Source organism: Hyperolius riggenbachi, chromosome 11 (assembly GCF_040937935.1).
Source record: "Hyperolius riggenbachi isolate aHypRig1 chromosome 11, aHypRig1.pri, whole genome shotgun sequence".
NCBI classification, from domain to species: Eukaryota; Metazoa; Chordata; class Amphibia; order Anura; family Hyperoliidae; genus Hyperolius; species Hyperolius riggenbachi.
In genome coordinates this window covers 220,688,829-220,709,528 of record NC_090656.1, presented here as the reverse complement: position 1 = coordinate 220,709,528, position 20,700 = coordinate 220,688,829, and the positions used below count along the sequence as shown (strand labels likewise).

General features: G+C 48.0%; 2 protein-coding genes across 4 annotated transcripts in view; one reads left to right on the top strand and one right to left on the bottom strand.

Annotated features, from left to right (window-relative positions):
* Window positions 1-20,700, bottom strand: part of LOC137537658 (CD276 antigen-like) — a 401,520-nt gene that overhangs the window by 357,574 nt on the left and 23,246 nt on the right. For 2 of the 3 annotated variants that reach the window (XM_068259572.1, XM_068259571.1), the window contains exon 2: window positions 16,587-16,727. The gene's annotated coding sequence lies outside the window, so the exon portion shown is untranslated. Of the gene's footprint in view, window positions 1-2,843; window positions 3,028-16,586; window positions 16,728-20,700 lie in introns of those variants that run through there. The other variant, XM_068259573.1, reaches the window with a different exon arrangement.
* RNF141 (ring finger protein 141) overlaps window positions 3,357-20,700 on the top strand; it is a 72,893-nt gene continuing 55,549 nt past the window's right edge. Inside the window, exon 1 of the mRNA XM_068259579.1 lies at window positions 3,357-3,390. The gene's annotated coding sequence lies outside the window, so the exon portion shown is untranslated. The remainder of the gene's footprint in view (window positions 3,391-20,700) is intronic.

The following is a 20,700-nucleotide window of genomic DNA, read 5'->3' as shown; positions in this document are numbered from 1 at the left end:
AAGGGGGTCAGACCCCCCCCTTCCTCACCTGGGTCCCCCTGTCCGCTCTCCCCCTCCAGCTATTACCGCAGTGTAGTAGGCAGCCGGCGGGGAAGCGATGACTCCCTTCCTTCCGCGTTCCAGCGTGAATTCCACCGCTCGTCATTTCCTCCAATGCCGTCCACTGTACAGTACAATGGGCGGCACTGCAGGAAGTGACGAGAGGTGAAACGCGTGCTGGAACGCGGATGGAGGAAAGTCATCACTTCCCCTCCCGCTGTCTACTTATACACTGTGGTAATAGCTGGAGGGGGAAACCGGGGGGGGTGGGGGACCCAGGTGAGGGACCTTTTCCCGCCACTGTGCCCGCTGCCCCCATTCCTGCTTGCTACCCCCTCCAGATCAGCAGCCATACCCCCCCACCCGCCCTTGGCCAGGCAGGCGCTGCCCCCCACTTATGCGGCCTAAGGAACTCGCCTAACCCCGCCTCATGGACGGCCCAGGGCTGGGTGTTCTCTGGCCCTTGTCAGGGATCTGTCATCACCAGGACCAGTGATATATTTTACATGAGGAGTGTGACTGCATCCAGTTTGCCCTGGATGCCCGAGTGGAGTCGTGTTATACATCTCCACCTGCCTCTTGTACTTGGTTGCTCCTTCTGCAACCTCCCCTTGTGAGGAGCACCTTTCCTTACACTACTGTATCTCTATCTCTTCCGATTTGAAGAAATACGTTCCTATTAGCTTTGCAACATCCAATACAGCTGTTGCTACAAATGGCCATGTGTGCGTGAATTGTGATTGCGTGGAGAGGAGTGTGATTAGCAAATCAAGTCAGTTCAGCAATTTGCAAATCTGCAAATTTGTCTAATTGCTTTTATTGATGTTTGTTGAAGTAAGTCCTGGTTATTATATGTCATTTTTTCAATAAAGTTAATCATGCTGATTTTTTGTACTCTAAGAGGTCTTGGTCACTACTTTTTTCTTTGCCAATTGTTGATATTTGAGTGTTGCGTTTTGTAAACTCCAAGGCCCACCCTCGATATAGAGGGGAAGATGGAAGATAGGTAAAAATGGTGAGGTGGCTTATGGTCACCCTTGTATTTAAAGAGAATCTGTAACAAAAAAAGAGCCCCTGTGGGGGTACTTACCTCGGGAGGGGAAAGCCTCTGGATCCTAATGAGGCTTCCCCTGTCCTGTTCAGCACTGGCTTCCCTGGACACAGAGCGGCAATATTATTTACAACTGGTGCTGCGCAGTAGCGGCTCTCCGCTCGGGCTCCAAAGTAAAGAGTCGAGCCTGATCTGGTCAGCTCTACTGCGCAGGCGCATACGGCTCATGTCTACACACGGAGCCAAGTGGAGAGCCCCTACTGCGCATGTGTGTACGCCGACAAGAGGCGACTAGGAGATCCTCGGGGGATTCCCAGCGCTGGATCTCCTTTACTGAATCAGAATCAGGCCAATGCACTAGGAATGGTCGTTTGGACTCCGCAAAATTGAAATTTCCGCATTTCTGATCGGAACTCGGATTTCCGTGGAAGTCCAATTTACCGCAACACGGTAATTTTAGCCTGATCACAGAACTTGGAGGCATTGGACCAATCAGAGAATGCAGACATTTTCAGTGAAAGTCGGATTACAGTGGTACCGTATTTTTTGGACTATAAGACGCTCCTGACCATAAGACTCACCTAGGACAAGACTAGGGGAAAAAACATATATACTAAACCTGGTGCATCCATGGTGAAGGGGCATCTTGTGGATTATGCCCCCTTTGTACCTCATGTCCCCTTGTACCTCTTGTGTCTCCCTGCGTCCTCCTCTGTCCCCCTTGTGTCATCATGTGTCCCCCATGTGTCCACCTCTGTCCTCCTTGTGTCCTCCTCTATGCCCCTCTGTGCCCCCCTGTGTCCTCCGTTTGTCCCCATGTCCTCCTCTGCATGGGCACAGTACAGGGAGTCTTCGACATGCGCCGGGTTGGAGGTTCGTATTGGCAGGCATTCACAAGCCAGGAACTCCCTGCGTTTGGACTATAAGACACAGTGATTTTTTCCCCACTTTTGGGGAAGAAAAAGTGAGTTTTATAGTCCAAAAAATACAGTAGATTCGGTACTTATCCATTAGCCGGGCATATCCGGCAGGTGGCGCTGTTGTAGCTAATTTCATTCATACTTAGTTAACGTAGTACTGTGTGAATGGAAGCGCCGCAGGTGGCGCTAATTACATTGATACGGCACGTAACAATACAGTGTTAATGGGAACTAATATGTATTTCAAGTGGCCGGAACTGTCACTTAATGGAATTAAAATAAAGGCGGCGGCAATTTAACAGATGAAGCCGCCGCCTTCGTCTGTTGTTCTTTTTCTTATCCCCCTTTGCCCTCCTCTCGCTTCTATACAATGCTGGCAGCCTGCGGGGACATGCGTGTCCCCCCAGAGTCGTTTGTCGCAGCAGGGAATCCTGCTTGTTTTCTAGCGACGAACGACTGTGGGGGGACACACGTGTACCCCCCCCCCCCCCCCAGCTGCCAGCATTGTATAGAAGCGAGAGGAGGGCAAAGGGGGAGGAGAAGAAGAAGAACAGACAAAGGCGGCGACTTCATCTGTTAAATTGCCGCCGCCTTCATTTTAATTGCATTAAGTGACAGTTCCGGCCACTTGAAATACATATTAGTTCCCATTAACACTGTTATTGTTACGTGCCGTATCAATGTAATTAGCGCCACCTGCGGCGCTTCCATTCACACAGTACTACGTTAACTAAGTATGAATGAAATTCGCTACAACAGCGCATCGAAATTAGCTACAGCAGCGCCACCTGCCGGATGCGCCCGGCTAACGGATAAGTACCGTAGATTCTTACCTCATTAGTGGGAAGCCTCTGGTTAGTGCAGAAACTTTCCGTATGCTTCTCTGCATTTTTTCGGACAACACATCTGAACCCCCATAGCCACGCATGGGATGGTTAAGGGATTCAATGCATACTCGCATCAGCACAAATGGCGGCATCTGTCTTGGAGATTAATGCTGGCACAAAACCGCCCTTACTGAACAGCAGTTACTCAGTCCAACTGCCGGAATAATGTGCCAGTGAGACGAGTGGGTTGGCTGTCCAATATCTTAGTAGAGATCCTTGCCAAAAAGGGTTTTTAAAATAAGGAAGCCCTAATGCTGGGTACACACGATGAGATTTCCCGTTCGATTCCCGGATCGATTCGATTAAATCAAACATGTTCGATTGGATTTCGATCGTTTTTTCTGTTGATTTTGCATACCTATCATGAAAAAATCGATCGAAATCCAATCGAACATGTTTGATTTAATCGAATCGATCCGGGAATCGAACGGGAAATCTCATCGTGTGTACCCAGCATAAGTTCCCCACGAGGAGAAAGACTGATCGGTAACAGGTAAGAACCATCAGATTAAAAAATATTGCTATACACCTTGGATGGCATTTAGTGAAGTAGAAGGGTTGGAGTGGCACACCTTACCGTATTTGGTGGGTGCATAACCTTGGGTGCAAAGCAAACACCCCGCATACAATCTGTACATCCAAGCACACCAGGCTTCTCATAGGCATAATAATGGTTTAATTCCTTCAAAATATGTGTCAAAACACCATCAGTTGACAATTGTTTTGGGGCCACACAGGTAGAGTTGTCTCGAACCTGCGATTTTAGGTTCGTGAACCTCGAACGCAAAAAAAGTTTGCGAACCGGCGAACTTCACGAACCGCCATAGACTATAATGGGCAGGCGAACTTTCAAAACTACAAACACTAATTCTGGCCACTAAAGTGATTGAAAAGATGTTTCAAGGGGTCTAACACCTGGAGGGGGCATGGCGGAGTGGGAGAAATCCGGATTTGACGCACAGCAGGGTTTAAGGGAAGAAATCACATTGCATTGCTAAATTGGAGGCCTAAAGTGCTTTAAAACATCTTGCATGTGTATACATCAATCAGCTAGTGTAATTAGTGTACTGCTTCACACTGACAGACTAAACTCACTGTGTAACGCACCACAAACAGCTGTTTGTGTAGTGACGGCCGTGCTGGACTGGTGAGCACCATGGCGAGACTGCAGGCAATGGTGGTTTTCAAGCCCATATGGTCGGGCTGAGGTAGCTCAATGACAGAACAACAGTGACTTAGTGTCCAGCTGATCGAATTTGGTCTATCCACAATGAAGTAACAACCTTATTATCTTCTTGGGTCAGGTGTGCCCCCCAACACACTCATTTAGCCGGTCATTGCTTCATTGTGATACGCAAGCCCCTTCACCGCGGCAAGGTAACGATCACGAGGGGGAATTGACACAAGTACATGCCTTTTGTTTTGTTCTTGCAGCCGCAGTGCAGCCAGAAAAATTAGGCAGGCATGTACACGCACCAGAAAAAGTATTATAGCCTTAAAAATTCAGTAATCCACCTGGAGTCCTGGACCCTGTTGGTGGTGGCGGAGAACAGTGCTGCTCGGATACCCCTTTTCAAAATCCAAATCCGATTTGGATCCGGATACCCAGATATCCGATCTGGGTCAGATATCCCAGTTCAAACTTTTGCAATCCGAATTGGATATCCGACCTCAGTATCCGGGGTATCCGGGCGGATTCGGATATCCGCCTAGCAAAACCGGAAGTGGACTTCAAATTGCTTTTAAAACATTTTTTTAGGGTAAATGAGGCATGTAGCATCATTATTTTTTTTTTGGGAAACACTAATTGATGATGTGGATGTGGGGACTTTAAATCCCTCCCCCCCCCAAAAAAAAATGGCTGTCAATTAACATCAGGACTAGGTTCCAGACAGCGGTCATGCAGCTCACATTGTGTCCAAAGTCCAACCGCACATCTGGGACATGACTGTTTTCAGCCCAGCCACCTCCAAAAAATTACGTAGCAATTGTGTTTTGGGTTAAATATGGGTGGTATGAGCACCCTGGTGGTGTAAGCAGCACAGGCAGCAGGAGCAGGGCAATGCAGCAGTAGCAGGTGTAACGTCTGCCAGTAGCATGTTGGACGTGGCACTTGGCAGTGGCACTTGGCACGTGGCACTTTGCACTTGGCATGTGGCACTTTGCACTTTGCACATGGCACTTTGCACTTGGCATGTGGCACTTTGCACTTGGCACTTTGCATATGGCACTTTGCACTTGGCACGTGCAAAGTGCCACGTGCAAAGTGCCACATGCCAAGTGCAAAGTGCCACGTGCAAAGTGCCAAGTGCAAAGTGTCACATGCAAAGTGCCAAGTGCAAAGTGTCAAGTGCCACGGGTTAAGTGCAAATGGCCAAGTGCCACGTGCAAAGTGCCAAGTTAAATGATGTCATCTCCTTAGTTACAGTATTCAGATTCGGATATCCATGGATATCCGGGTATGCGACCAAATATCCGCATAAAGCTATCCGGATTTGGGCCCAGGTATCCGGAATCAAAATCCGGTCGGATAGCTGAAAAAAGGTCGGATATCCGGGTTATACTGGCGGAGAAGGCAGTCAAGCGGCCTGCAGGAAGAGATGCTGTGTGGGGACCGACTTAGTCTTGGGGCAGGCAGTCACACGGTGTGCAGGCAGAGATGCTGTGTGTGGGGACTGTCTTCAGGCATGCCTGACCGTGCTTTGCAGACCAGGCATCCGTGGTCAGATGGACCCTTGACCCAACGCTGTGTGCCAGAGATGACACCACTTGCCTTTCAACATCACGGTACAGTTTGGGTATCGCCTTTTTTGAGAAATAATTGCAGCCTGGTATCTTCCACTGCGGTGTGTGGCTTTTTTGTGTGTGCTGCTTTTCCTCAGGTGGTGATCTTATTGCAGTTTGTGCTTTATAATCATGTGCCTTCGTAAGGTAGTTGTCCCTATGCGGGTCTTGGTCTTTTCACGGCTCAATTTTTGGTGGCAGAGAGTACAGATGGCATTGCTCTCATCTGAGGCAGACACACAAAAACATTTCCACACCGCTGAGCCCTGAGATGATGGCACTTCGGTGATGGCTGCCGACGGAGTGTTAAGTGGGGTGCCAGAATCAGAGCAGGACGAAGATATGTCACGCTTCCGTGCGGAAGCTGAGGAAGATGAGGTGTTCTGTGTTAAATAGTCAACTACGTCCTGACAATATTGGGGGTTGATGGCACGTGCCTTTTCTGAACACTGTACTTTGGTCGAGGGCCGTACGAAATCACGAAAGCAAAACCTTGAACAGACCTGCCGGGCGGCCTGCCTCTGGCTCTGTCTCTTGTTTTGTCCATATTGGGGGGGGATGAAGTGAAAGGTATGCATTGACTTGACTAATACGATGTGCTGTTACACAGGTGCAGTGAAAAGGTTGCAGTGACTGCTGGTACAACAATGTGCGGTCACACAGGTGCAGTGAAAAGGTGACTGCTGGTACAACAATGTGCGGTTACACAGGTGCAGTGAAAGGTATGCACGGACTGGTATATAAAACAGCGTTCTGTCACACAGATGCAGTGAAAGCTATACAGTGACAGCTATATAAAACAGCATGTGGTCACACAGGTGCAGTGAAAGGTATGCAGTGACTGGTATATAAAACTGCGTGCTGTTACACAGGTGCAGTGAAAGGTATGCACAGACTGGTATTACAAATGTGCAGCTGTCACACACATAGGTACAGTGAACAGGTATGCAGTGACTGGTATATATAACTGCGTGCTGTTACACAGGTGCAGTGAAAGGTATGCACGGCATGGACTGGTATTACAAATGTGCAGCTGTCACACACACAGGTGCAGTGAAAAGGTAGGCACTGAATGTCCTGGGCCTGGCACAATATAGCAATTAGCAAGGGTCAGCTGTGACAGACAGGGCTGTATATGCAAGTGTTAGTGGGCCACACAAAAAAAAACACATCACAAGAACATTAGCTCTCAAAAGAGTTGTTTTGGGGTGCTTTTTAGCAATAAGTATCAGCAAGGAGCAAGCTAACAAGCCTAACAAGAGCCTAATTAAGCAGCAACCTCTCCCTTCTCTCACTACTACAGCAGCAGACAGAGTGAGATCATAGCCAAAGTTGCTGCCTTATATAAGGGGGGGGGGGGGGGCGCCAGGAGGGAGTGCAGCCTGATTGGCTGCCATGTGTCTGCTGACTGTGCTGTAGGGGGTCAAAGTTTAGACCAATGATGTAGTATAGGGGCGGGTCGAACTCGCTATAAAGTTCGTGTTTTGACGCGAAGGCAAACCAGAGATGTTCGCGCAAATAAGTTCGCGGCCGAACCGTTCGGGACAACTCTACACACAGGGCCCCAAAAAGCTCAACATGGTAAATCATTCATGTAACCAGGGCCAGATTTAGGCCTAGGCCACCTAGGCCATGGTCTATGGAACCACAGGAGCAAGGGCACCAAAGCAACAGACTAAATTGGTGCAGCATTTGCAAGCTTGCAAATGCTACAATGCAGGGAGATCAGGTGATTGCCTGATCTCCCTGCTGCCAGTTACCTGTGCAGCGACCACCTTGCTCTTTGAGCATGTTGGCGTTGTGGCGTGCAACTACGGACTTGGGCAGCATTGGAGACGGAGGGGAAGAGGAAGCATCTGCAATGGGGACCAGCAGAGAAGTGAGTGACACTGATGGCTACTGTGATGTGGAGACAAGCTGTACTGAAAGGAGGGGAGTGGGAAAGGGAGGGATTAAGTGAGTCATCTGGCTACCTATACTGGAGGGGGAGGGGAAGGGGTCTTCAGACTACCTATAGAGGGAAAGAGGGGAGGGGTCATCTGGCTACCTATACTGGAGGGGGGTCATCTGGCTACCTATACTGGAGGGAAGGGGTCATATCGGCTCGCTACCTATACTGAAGGGGGGAGGCTGGTGACATTGGCCTTGGAGTAAGAGTACAAATCTAGCCCTGTATGTGACCCTGAGATCCCGCCTGCAGGTAAAGAGCTGGCACTGGCAGAAGAGTGAATGTTCCCAGCTAGTGAGCACTGCAGATCTCACTGTCCAGATCCTGCCTGTACTTCTTTGTGGTCAGGACTGCAATTAACAGATTGTTATCACTATGGGACTAAGCTTTTAGCTGCAGTGTTGGCCACAAAGAGTTAGGGCTTGATTCACAAAGCGGTGCTAACAGTTAGCATGCTCGTGAAAAGTCCTTTATCACGCCTAAACTCAGTTTAGGAGTGATAATTTTAGGCGTGATAAGTTTAGGCGTGATAACTATAGCACCAACTGGGTTAGCACCGCAGTGCACAGCTGATCAAAAGTTTTGCGCTAGCAAAGTCTGGTGCACTTCGCATAGAGTTTAATGGCGCTGCTTTGCAAGCAGGACTTTGCGCGCGATCTAAACTTATCACGCCTAACCTTATCACGCCTAAACTGGCTTTTCACCAGCGTGGTGCAATGGTTATCATGCCTAAAGTCTTTCAGGCGTGCTAACTGGGTTAGCACCGCTTTGTGAATCGAGCCCTTAATCTCTCAGCAGAGAGGGGAGGTGGGTGAGATACGGTGATCTGTGCTGACGTGTGGGTAATGATGGGTCGGGGAGGAGTCTGGACTGTGTCTACAGCAAAATGTCACCGTTATCTTGAAAGTAATTGAAGCGACCTGACTTTTTTGAAGTGTTCCGTGCAGAGCGGCCATACATCATGTATTGTATAAAAGGAAATTAATACCTCAGCCTCTATATCCCTCTCACTTCAGGTGTGCAGGGACCATAGTCTTTTTTTTTTTCCTTTAAATTTCTCACTTTGTAATTGCTGTGATTGGTCTACAGTGATCACAGGGTCAGGAGCCAATGGAATTGTCTCTTGACCGTCACACAAGACTCACCGTTAGGAGCATGGAAGGCAGTGTAGTAAAAAAAAATGTGGAGGTATGTCATGTGGGAGCGATGTAGGGGTTTTTGGGATGTTGTGGATAGATGAGGCAAGACAGGTTAAATTATTTTGAGTGACACCAGGTCCCTTGACTGTCCAGTGTGGTCACATGACCCTGAAGTGAACGGCTCTGCACCTTTATAGGTGGTATTGGCGGCTGGGAGGTATACGGTTAAGTTAGTTGGAGAGAAAATCGCCCTTGCAGCCTCCAGATAGTAGTATGCCTTACATACCCCTCAGTTAACTGTATTAGAGATCCATGCCGCCCCCTTCCTGATAGCATTATTAGGCGGCCTTGTGCCCCCAAAGCCAACTTCAGAGCATCACAGGGGGGACTGCTGTATGGGGCTCGAGTGAATCTTTGACCCGGCGAACTACCACAAATGGGCCACAGCTGCACAGACAGAGGTGCTTATCTGAGTTACGGACCTTTTTGTATATGCTCTGTCCTTATTGCCTTGAGAAGCGGGGTCAATCCTGCGAAACACGTTGTATGATCTTGTGGAGTGTATAAATAAACTGCTTTATTGATATTACATCGATATTATTTTGTGTCTGCTAGATACTTTTATTCTTTTGGCGCCTCTGTATTCCTAGAACACAGCTGCAGTCTGTGTCTGTCCTTCTGGCTGCTAATTAATATGATGAGAGGTGCTGGGAGGCTCCTCCAGGAGTTACCTTAGTCAGTTAGTGAATAAAGTAAACCCGAGATAAGTGGGAGAAAAGGATTGTTGCTTACCTGGGACTCCTTCCAGCCCCCTGTAGTCTGTCAGCTTCCTCGATACCCTTCCGGTCCGATCTGTTGTGCTCCTGTGAAGTCCGCACAATCCAGCTGGGTTGCAGGCCAGGCCACTGCGCATGCATTGTTCTGGGCCTTATGCCTCCTCCTCCTGAACTGAGCATAGTCAAAACCCTCCAAGTCATGGGAGTGCATGAAAAGCGGACACACAGATGTTAGTGTATTTCAGGCCTCCAAAGATTGTGATTTGCCATTTTGTTGCAGAGAGGAGTGGGGGCAGTAGGTTTGCCCAGTATGGGGCCCAAAAATTTCTGATGCGGCACTGTGTGCCCCTCAACAGGGGCGTAACAATAGACCCTGCAAGGGATGCCTCCACAGGGGAGCCCAGAAGCCACAAGGGACCTTGTGGGGGAAAAAGTTTGAAATTCTGACAAGCAACTAAGGGCATGGAGAGAAAACGTATTCTACTCTCCTACCATTGTTAAGCCCCATCTACATGATATGATTCTTTGTGCAATTCGATTACGATTCTATTTCCGATCCGATTAAATCCGACATGTCCGATCAGGATTCAATTCGATTTGCCGTTGCAAAACAATTATTGTGTAGATTGGGCTTGATGTTGACTGCATGTGTCTACCCCACAGATAAGGAATCATACACACTTTGGAATTTGTGCACTGTCCCTGCTCCCTAGGGTTCGTAAAAAAACATCTGTCTCACACTGCAGCAGTTCTGATGACTTCATGTACAACATTACAAACAAAGGAGTCACAGTTGGAAAAAAAAGTTGTAGACCTTCCCTAATTTCCTACATTCTTATCACACACAGGCTAATGAGGACTTTATGGTGTCTGATTACTGGACACAGTGGAATGAGAAAGATTGATGTCTGACTATTGTTGCCTCATTGAGAGCTTGTGTCTCATACTGAGTCTTAGATCCTGTAATAACAGTATCAATCAGTGAATACTATATCTTACGTTCAGCAGGTCATTGTTGTTCCTCCATATAGCATGTGCTCTCATGAAGTAAAATAATACGGCTGTATGTGTATGTATGTACTGGGAGCAGAGCTGCAACAAGTCCTTGTTGGTTGCAAGGGGCTGGAGGAAGCCCCGGGTAAGTAGATCTGGGGGTAGCATAGATTGTCTGACATTTCCTTTAAAGAGAATCTGTATTGTTAAAATCGCACAAAAGTAAACATACCAGTACGTTAGGGGACATCTCCTATTACCCTCTGTCACAATTTCGCCGCTCCTCGCCGCATTAAAAGTGGTTAAAAACAGTTTTAAAAGTTTGTTTATAAACAAACAAAATGGCCACCAAAACAGGAAGTAGGTTGATGTACAGTATGTCCACACATAGAAAATACATCCATACACAAGCAGGCTGTATACACCCTTTCTTTTGAATCTCAAGAGATCATTTGTGTGTTTCTTTCCCCCTTCTGCTCTCATGCACTGAAGTTTCAGGCTGCTCTTTTCTTCCTGCAAACAGCTTTGCCCTTGTCTGTAATTCTTCAGTATGTGAAAGCCCAGCCAGCTCAGAGGACGATTTATCCAGCTTGTAAAAGATAAGAGAGAAGAAAGAAGCTGCTCTAATCCTAAATAACATACAGGCAGTGTGCATAGAGGGGCCTGGAAGGGGGAGTTCATAGCAGAACCACAACACTGAAGAACTTGGCAGCCTTCCAGACACAGGCCGACAAGTCTGACAGGGGAAAGATACATTGATTTATTACAGAGACTGTGATAGTATAAAGTGCTGCAGTAAGCCAGAACACATTAGAATAGCTTTTTGAACTTGTATGATGATAAAAAACAGGTTCCATTTTTTGTTACGGAGTCTCTTTAAGTCTAAGTGTTTTTCTCTGCATGGGGAGAACACATTGGTCCTCAGTTTTCCTGTGCAGAAAGCGAGGGGGTGGGGGGGGCCCGTTCCAAAGTTTCGCAGGGGGGGCCCAGTGATGTCTAGTTACGCCCCTCTCCCTCAGATAGCATTATTAGGAAGTACTCCACAGACAGCAGTATTAGGCAGCTCCTCCTCCTCCCCTCATGTAGAGTAAGCCCAACAGAGCATGATGTCACTCACCTGTACTGCCAATCATGTCCTTCCTCCAGCTCCTCAGACCCCCATTGGTGCCCCTCTCTATTCCTGCTGACATGTAAAAACTGTCATGAGCAAAGACAAGGATGCAGCATGGGTGCCATGGAGACGGGACGCCAGTCAGAGGAAGGAGATTCGCACTAGCAGGAGCAGGTGAGTTACCTCCCCAGCACTCTCTACTGCATACTCTGCATTTTAGTACCCTTCATGGGCCCCTACAGGAGAAAGGGCCCAGTCACAAGTGAGACCCTTGCTCCTATTGCAAACAAGGTATAAAATGCTGATGCTTCACCTCCCTGGGCAACGCCAGGAAGAGAATTACAAGAGGTGACTGCAAGTAATAAGGACCCCATCACGCCTATGACTCCACGGTGATATAAGGTGCTGGGGAGAGAAAGGATGTAGAGGAAGGTGAGCCGAGGACAGGGTACACACTGACGTCTGTCTTCCCAGAGTCTGCTTCCGTCTGCTGCCCAACACTTCCTGCCATTACACAATGTATATACAGAATGTAATGTATGACTGGGAAGGGTGGGGACACTACAGAAAGTAGGAAACACAAATGTAAACCATTTCTCTTTTCACATTCATCGTGACTTTTAAAGTGGACCTGAACTGTTGCACACGACCCAAGTAAAGCACAGAGAATCCACCCTGTTTGTGTTTCGAGAGAAGAGCCTAATTCCCCCTCCTCTGCAAGTAATCACAAGCAGAGCTGCTCAAAACCGAATTCGGGTGAAACCCGGATAGTAGCTATCCGGATGTCACCCTGCTAATTACAATCAGCTGTGCGGGCTGAGTCAATCTTACCTCTCTGACATCTTCTTTGGTCCGTCCCTCGGCGCCTCCCACGATGCGGTCCAATCCGGTGTCACGTGACTATACACTTCCTCCTTCAACCCGGAAGGAGGAAGTGTTTGTAGTCACGTGACCGCCGCGTGGACCGCATCATGGGAGGCGCCGAGAGATGGACCGAAGAAGACGTCAGAGAGGTAAGATTGACCCACCCGCCCAGCCGATTGTAATTAGCAGGGTGAAATCCGAATTCGGTTTTGAGCATCTCTGATCACAAGTGTAATTTGTGCTCTAGGCTGTGTCAGCTCAGAAATTCTTCAGACTGGCAGACACAGCTAATGTGTAAACACAGGATATTAACCCTTTTGCTGCTTCCATGAAAGTAGACACACTGCAGATTTATTGCAGGAGTTCTGTATGCTGTAACAAAGAAATGTTAAACATGTAAGGTTCTTATGCTGCTGCTTATCTTTTAGAGCAGAGATTTTGGGTCTGCTTTAATGGTATACAGAGATATGTATTGTTAATATTATTTTATTAGTGTAATTATTTGTTGTGCTCGAAAATGTGGGCAAGCAGTAATCCCGATAGCAAAATATCAGTATTTAATACAGATATTTTACTATAGCTAAACCTAAGCCTATTCTCACATACAGTAGCACCTTCCCCCTGACGTCTAACCCTAATTGTCTCCCCTGCACAAACACCCTTCCTGATGCACAGTGGCGTAGCTAAGGAGCTGTGGGCCCCAGTGTAAGTTTTACATTGGGGCCCCCTAAGCACTCTATACATTACAATTGATACGGTGCACTGAAACCATGCCAAGCATAACCACAGTGTCAGAGGTGCAAAAAGGTGATGGGGAATAATCTGTTAATGATTACTGGTAATCAAAGCATCTATAGAAATGATTATTACCAGCACAGGACCAATAAAAGTGCTAATACTGTAAGGGGCCCTGACGCACTCGCAACCTCTGCACCCCCTATTGCTACGCCACTGTTGACGCCTAAACCCACCACGGGTACTGATATTTCCCTTCCTCGCCAATACATTTAATGGAACCCTATATTGGCACCCAAATTTTAATCGCTAGCGGGGACCCAAATTTCCTGCTACCGTGCTATACAATATGGAGGTGAGTGACAGTGGGCGGCTGCATGAAAGACAAGAACTTACCGACCTGGTGGCAATGAAGCAGGTAATAGTCCTGCACTACACAAAGCAGCTGCATTGGAGAGGGAACAGCAGCTGTAGCGGGAGCACTGGAGGCGTGGCCTGGACTAGAGGGATCAGCGGCATAGGTAAGAAGCTGTGGGCCCCGATGCAGGTTTTACAATATGGCCCCCCAAGCACTCTCTACATAACAATTGATACCGCGCACCAAAACCTGCCAATGGCAACCACAGTGACAGAGGTGCAAGGAGGGGGTGGAGAACAGTTTGTTAATGATTACTATTTAAAGTATCTATAGAGGGGATTATTTTGAGCACAGGACCAATAGAGAGCTAATACTGCAGTTGAGAAAGGGCCCTCTGGCCCAAAAGCCCCGATGCGGCTGCAACCTCTGCAACCCCTATTGCTACGCCCCTGAGAGGGATGTCAGCAGGCCCCCAGGTAGATATGCCACTGGAACACCTCAACTGAATCCTACTCTTCCATTGGGTCCTCGCAAAACCTTTGGACTCTTAATAGACCTCCCACAAAACTGTGGGAAACTTCTTAATCTTGCCTCCTCTAATGTTATCTCATGAGAAAAAAAAACCCTCCATAGCGCAATGCAGTTAAAAACAATCAGTCAAAGGTTACACTCACATGATGATAGGGAAGTTAAATGCAAAGTGTGTGGTGACAGGATCTCCCCTGTGTGTATCCCGGCTCAGGTGTCTTAGCGATGTCTGCCCTCTTTTCTCTTTCAAACTTCCCCTGTGCAGCGTTGTTACTTCCTGGTAGCCGCGTCAGCTCCGCCCAACATGTTTCACTGAACACCCTGATGAGTCTAAAGGTCGCCATTAATGATACAATTTTCCTAACGATCGATTACTAACGATTCTTCTTATGAATGATTTTAAATGATCGTTTGGGACCACTAATGGATAAATATCTCCTAACCAATCCAATCAGATTGACGGGATCGAACCGAAATTCGGATTGATTACATTAATCTGATCGGATTGGTCAGGAGATTTTTGTCCATTAGTGGTCCCAAACGATCATTTACGATCGTTCATAAGAAGAATCGTTCGTAATCGATCGTTCGGCAAATTGTATCACTAGTGGCCACCTCTAGGCATACATTGAAAACATATTGGGCGGAGCTAACTGCTGCTACAGATGGGGTGGCCCCTGCGTCAGAAGGAGGGAGGGTAATGAGCCCCCAACTGCCTCAGGCCTCCCTGCCTTTGCAGTGGCTGTAACACCAGCAGTTTTGCCTCTAGAGTCTGTCCATGAATGCGGCTCCATTTTTTACACCATTCATAAGAAAAGCTCCACTATCCTTTTTATCCCCAGCTAGAGATCAGCATGGAGTATGATGTAAGCTGAATGGAGGTACTGTGGAAATTCGTGTGCCGGAAACAGCCGCTAGTGGAATATGCATAACATTTTTTAGTATTGGGCAGTGGCAATTTCATTAGTAAAATATACATTTAACAAGCCCCCCCCCCTCTACTGATGCCCAACCCTAACTGCCCCCCATGCCTAACCCTAACCACCCTACCAATGCCTCACCCTAAATGACACAACCCCTCCCTCCTCCCACCCCACTAATGCTGTTGAGGTTTGGTGCTTGCACTATTTTCCTAGCAATCGCGATTCAATGTTAAAGTGGGATAAAACTCTGACATAACGTTCAATAAAAATGTGTTTTCCTACTTTGTATCACCCATACCGTTATAATATTTGCTTTTGTGCACAGGTAATATTGTCTGTTTGCAAATTACAAATTCCCAAAGTACAGTTTATCTGCTCTGAAAGCTGTAATTGTATTTTATTGCATAGCTGCTGTATTTACACGTTTAGGGCTGGTGCACACCGAGCGGCTTTTGTCGCATTTTTACAGATGCGTGCGGCTGTGGAAAAGCGTGGGTAATCTATTTCAATGGGCTGGTGCACACCAGAGCGGGAGGCGTTTTGCAGAAACGCATACTCCCGGGCTGCAGCATTTTTTGGATTTCGGAGGCGTTTCTGCCTCCAATGTAAAGTATAGGAAAAACGCAAACCGCTCTGACAAAATGCCAGTTCAGAGCGGTTTTGCAGGCGTTTTTGTTACAGAAGCTGTTCAGTAACAGCTTTACTGTAACAATATATGAAATCTGCTACACAAAAACCGCTTCCCAAAACCGCAAAACGCTAGCTGAAACGCTTCATAAAAATAAGAAAACGCGGTTCAAAAACCGCTAGCGTTTTGCGGCTCTGCTAGCGTTTTTTGGTGTGCACCAGGCCTAAAATATATCTAGCGATCACTCCTCAGCTCTTTCTGCTTCTCAACTCAGTACAGCTTAGTATTGGCAATTTGCTAATGTTAACTAAATGTATCTGACAAAGGAATGTAAACAAAAGATAATGTTATCACCTCTTCAGATGCAGCTAGAAGCTTTCCACTGAAGCAAGGAGCTTTCCACTGAAGAAGAAAGTGCTGTGTTTAACTGTTTGAACACTGTCCTGCTACAAATCTTTTTTTTTTTTTTTTTTTTTTTTCTTTCATGGCAGTAGAGTTTATGCTTTAAATAATCTATTAGAACAAAGAGTAAATGCTCAGTTTCATACCACTTTAAGTATAGAAGTGCTGCAAAATCACTTTTCAATCACTATACTTTTTTGCAGCACTTATACAACCCAGAAACCACCAGCTTACCGGAAATCCCTTGCAGACTGTAAATCGCGAATCACTCTTGCAATCACTAGCACAAATATAAAACTGGTACAAAAAAACTTCCCAGGAATTGCTGCTGGAATCTCTTTACAAAACGCTGCAGGATTGTGACTTCAATCAGCGATCTGAAGTGGGCCCCAGGCCTAAGTGACGTGACTTGTTTGAAGATTTATGTAAAGCTCAGCAGAAAATGCTGCATGTAAATATGTCATAAAAGTGATAGATAGATTTCCCCCATACATACTTACAGACACAGAGTTCTCTGCATTTCCCATGATGGGGACGATGGTTGTGGGTACCGGGGTCAGCAGTGACAGAGCTTGTCAGGGACACAGATGTTTAATGACCACTGGTAAACACAGGCTGAGTTCACAGGAAAGCCACAAACTCTAAAAGAGGAAGAAGAGGTTACTGAGTACAAACCGCACTATACAAACACGTTTCACTGGACAGGGATTTAAAGGGATTCTACATCTGCAATCACAAGTGGGGCTCCCCAGGAACACACCTGCTGGGGCTCCCCTTATCAGGTTCATAATCCAAAAGGAAAAACAAGCCAGCAATGCTAAATACATTGTTCCCAATGGCCCAATGCCCCTGATCTTAACCACTTGAGGACCATTGGCTTACACCCCCCTAGTGACCAGGCTATTTTTTACAATTCAGGCCACTGATTAAAGGGGAACTGAAGTAAGAGGTATACGGAGTCTGCCATATTGATTTCCTTTTAATCAATACCAGTTGCCTGGCAGCCCTGCTGGTCTATTTCTCTGCAGTAGTATCCGAATAACACCAGAAACAAGCATGCAGCTAGTCTTGTCAGATCTGACTTTAAAGTCTAAAACAACTGATTTGCTGCATGCTTGTTCAGGGGCTATGGCTAATAGTATTAGAGACAGAGGATCAGCAGGGCTGCCAGGCAACTGGTATTGCTTAAAAGGAAATAAACATGGCAGCCTCCATATACCTCTCTCTTCAGTTCCCCTTTAAGGGCTCGCTGAGTGCAACTCAGCACACAAGTGATTCCCCCCTTTTCTGCCCACCAACAGAGCTTTCTGTTGGTGGGATCTGATCGCTGCCCTGTTTGTTTATTTTTTATTTGTTTTTAATTTTTTAATCAATTTGTATATTTTTTTTTTATTCCCAGCCCTCCCTCCCCCCGCCAGCCAATGACTGCGATTGGCTGTCATAGGCATCAGATCCTCTGTAGGGGACAGCCGAGTGACATGGCTGTCCCCAGTACAGCGTAAATAAGCGGCAGTTTCGCCGTCTAACAGTCTCCTAGAGGCGATCGCCGCTGGGAGACTGATGACGGAGCAGAGCTCCATCATTCAAGCGGAGATGCGTGCACGATCCCCTGCAAAACCTCGCCCCACTTCACGGCAATTGGCGTTGAGCAGTCCTGGGGCTGCCACAGTGTTCACGCCAATTGGCGTGGAGCGGTCGGCAAATGGTTAAAGCATACCTGAAGTTAGTAGGATATGGAGGCGCCCCAAGAACCTTGTGTTCTATGCAAAGACACTGTGACCATGACCTGAAGAAGCGGGTAAGACCTGTGAAACACGTTGTCTTTTTAAATCTCCGATAAAATTTTTTATACACTACCCCTCAATCAGCCGCCCTAAACAATGCTCGATTTATGGAGCCCTAGACCATGGCCTATGTGGCCTAGCCAGAAATTTGGCCCTGGGCAGGAGGATATCTGATGCTAAACAATGTATTTCACATCTCAATTCAGTAACCAAATCAATTGAAAAGAAGGCTGTGACAAGGTTACCTTAATTCTAATTTAAATCTAAAAATGACGTCCTGTGTTTGTGTCGGGAGGTGTGCATAGGCTTACTGCACCTCCCGGGTCAAAGGGCACCGAACGCTCCAACCAGGACCATAAAAACCGGAGGATTAGCAGGCGAACAGAGGCAGACGCCAGGCCATAGGAGGTGCAGTAAGCCTATGCACACCTCCCCACACAGGGTGTAATTTTTAGATTTAAATTAGAACTAAGGTATCCTGTAAAGTACCCCTAAGGCTTGGGGAAAAAAAAGAGTGAAGCTGATTTCCGGACTAGACTACCTCTTGATATCCCTCATGCTGCTTGTTGTCCTTTTGGTCCCTCCTGCAGAGGTGGGAGATTTAGGCGCCCGTTACGGTGATGTTCTGTTCACCACTCCACTGTGGCAAGAGAGACCCTTGGAGTGCAGAATCTAAGTGACCACGGGTGTTCACCGTAGCGCCCGCAAGGGACGATGGACTTTTTTGCGGCCTAATGCCCACCAGGTTGCACTCTAGAGCCCTCCAACAGTGGATTGGAGAACAGGGGACACCCCGATGTGGAGGCTGGGATTAGAAGTAATCTAGATAGATAATTCGGGTCGGTGGCAGGCAGCAGAGGTTCAGTACGTTTAGATAATTCGGGTCGGTGGCAGGCAGCAGAGGTTCAATACATTAGACAATCTGGGTCGGTGGCAGGCAGCAGAGGTTCAATACGTTAGACAATCTGGGTCGGTGGCAGGCAGCAGAGGTTCAATATGTTAATGGTTAGGCAATCCGAGTCGATGGCAGGCAGCAGTGGTTCAGCAGTACAAGACAAGCAAGGTCGGGGCAGGCAGAAATCAGGGAGATCCAGAAACAGGCCGAGGTCAAACCAGAAAGCAAGGAGATCGAGAGGTCAGGACAAGCCGGGTCAGCAACAGAGAAACAGGATCAATAGGACTGGCGTAACCAATACACTAGCTGACACAAAAATCAGCGCAGTGTGCTGTGAGCAGTTGCCTTTTATACTGCAGGGGGGCTGGCTCCAGAATTGAATCCAGCGCTGCGCATGCAGAGTCATGTACGCCAGACACTGTGCACGCGTACATAATGCCCGGCGCTACATCCGCTCACTTCTACATAAGTCTCCCGGCAACAGAGACCTATCCATTGCCAGGGATGCATGTGCAGATGCCTTTTCCTGGAGATCAACCCGGAAGTGTGAGCCGCAGCAAGCCACGGAACTCCGACCTCCCCGCAGCAATCCAGCCAGACTGCACGGAGGACCACTCGGAACCCGCAGGACACAGTGAGACAGCCATATGGGCCTGACAGTCCGCCTCATCCCCCTGACAGCCGCCTGGAAATCTGGCTATAGCCTGCAATGTGAATTGTGGTTATAGCTGCGCCTAGTGGACAGTGTAGGCAACAACGCCGGACGTAGTCAAATTGTCAGAATAGCAGCGGTAAAGCTGTGGTTAAAGGCACAGAGGCCGAGGGATGTGATTGTAATGATAGCGTACCTGAGGTACAGGAGACCAGTTAGCTGAGGGCAGCAACCCTTGCGGCTCACCGACTGGGGCCCCTGAAGATGAAACAGGGGAGTCCAGTAAGCAAGGGGCAGGAGCGCTTGTGAAACCAGTAAGAAGTCCTGTTTGGAAACACAGCACTCCCGCAGGCTGAGTCTGGTACTGCAATGACTCAGCAACCAGGTAGGCTTGGACGTAGTCACCAGGCTGGAGAAGGCGTAGAACTTGAAACAGGCAGAGGTCGGCAACAGATCGGGTATTCGTACTAGCCGGGGTCTGGCAACAAATCGGGTCCTCAGGCAAGCAGTGGTCGGCAACAAATCGGGTAGTCGTACAAGGCAGAAGTCGGCAGGTAATCGGGTAGTCAGGCAGGCCAGGGTCAACATCCAAGAGATCAGGTACGGGCAGAGCAAGGCTCACTCACAGGAGTGTAACACACACACAAGCTGCAATACTACAGCACCCGAGTGTTGCACTCTCCAGACTTATATAGGCCGTTTTGGCGCGCATGGCGTAACGCGTCACACGCATGCGCACGCGCACACACGCGCATCACACGCGCGCATGCGCACCCGCAGACGCGCACAACCGACCGCGCATGCGCACGCACGCGCACGCACGCACGCAGACGCGCGCAAACAACATAATGCATAAAACAGAACATCCCTCACGCGCGCGCGTGCACAGCATCAACCGTCAACGTTTTACAACGCCAACGTCCACGCCGCGCAACGCAACGCGCATGGGCAAGCACCGACAGTCCACCACGCCGGGAAGACCGCCGAGACCCACCAGGACGACTGCCAGCATCCGTGTGTGCAAGCCGCCTCGTCTGGACAGGTAACTGACCGTGACAATGCCCCTCCCCAAGGGGCAGCCTCCGGATGCCAACTGGAACTGGTTTATCTGGATATTTCTCATGGAAGTCCTTAATTAGCCGGGAAGCATGAAAATTTGGAGCAGGTTCCCATGTGTTCTCTTCTGGGCCATAACCCTTCCATTTCACGAGAAATTGGACCTGACTACCTCTTTTTCTAGAGTCCAAGATTTCTTCCACCTCAAATTCTTCTTCTCCATCAAC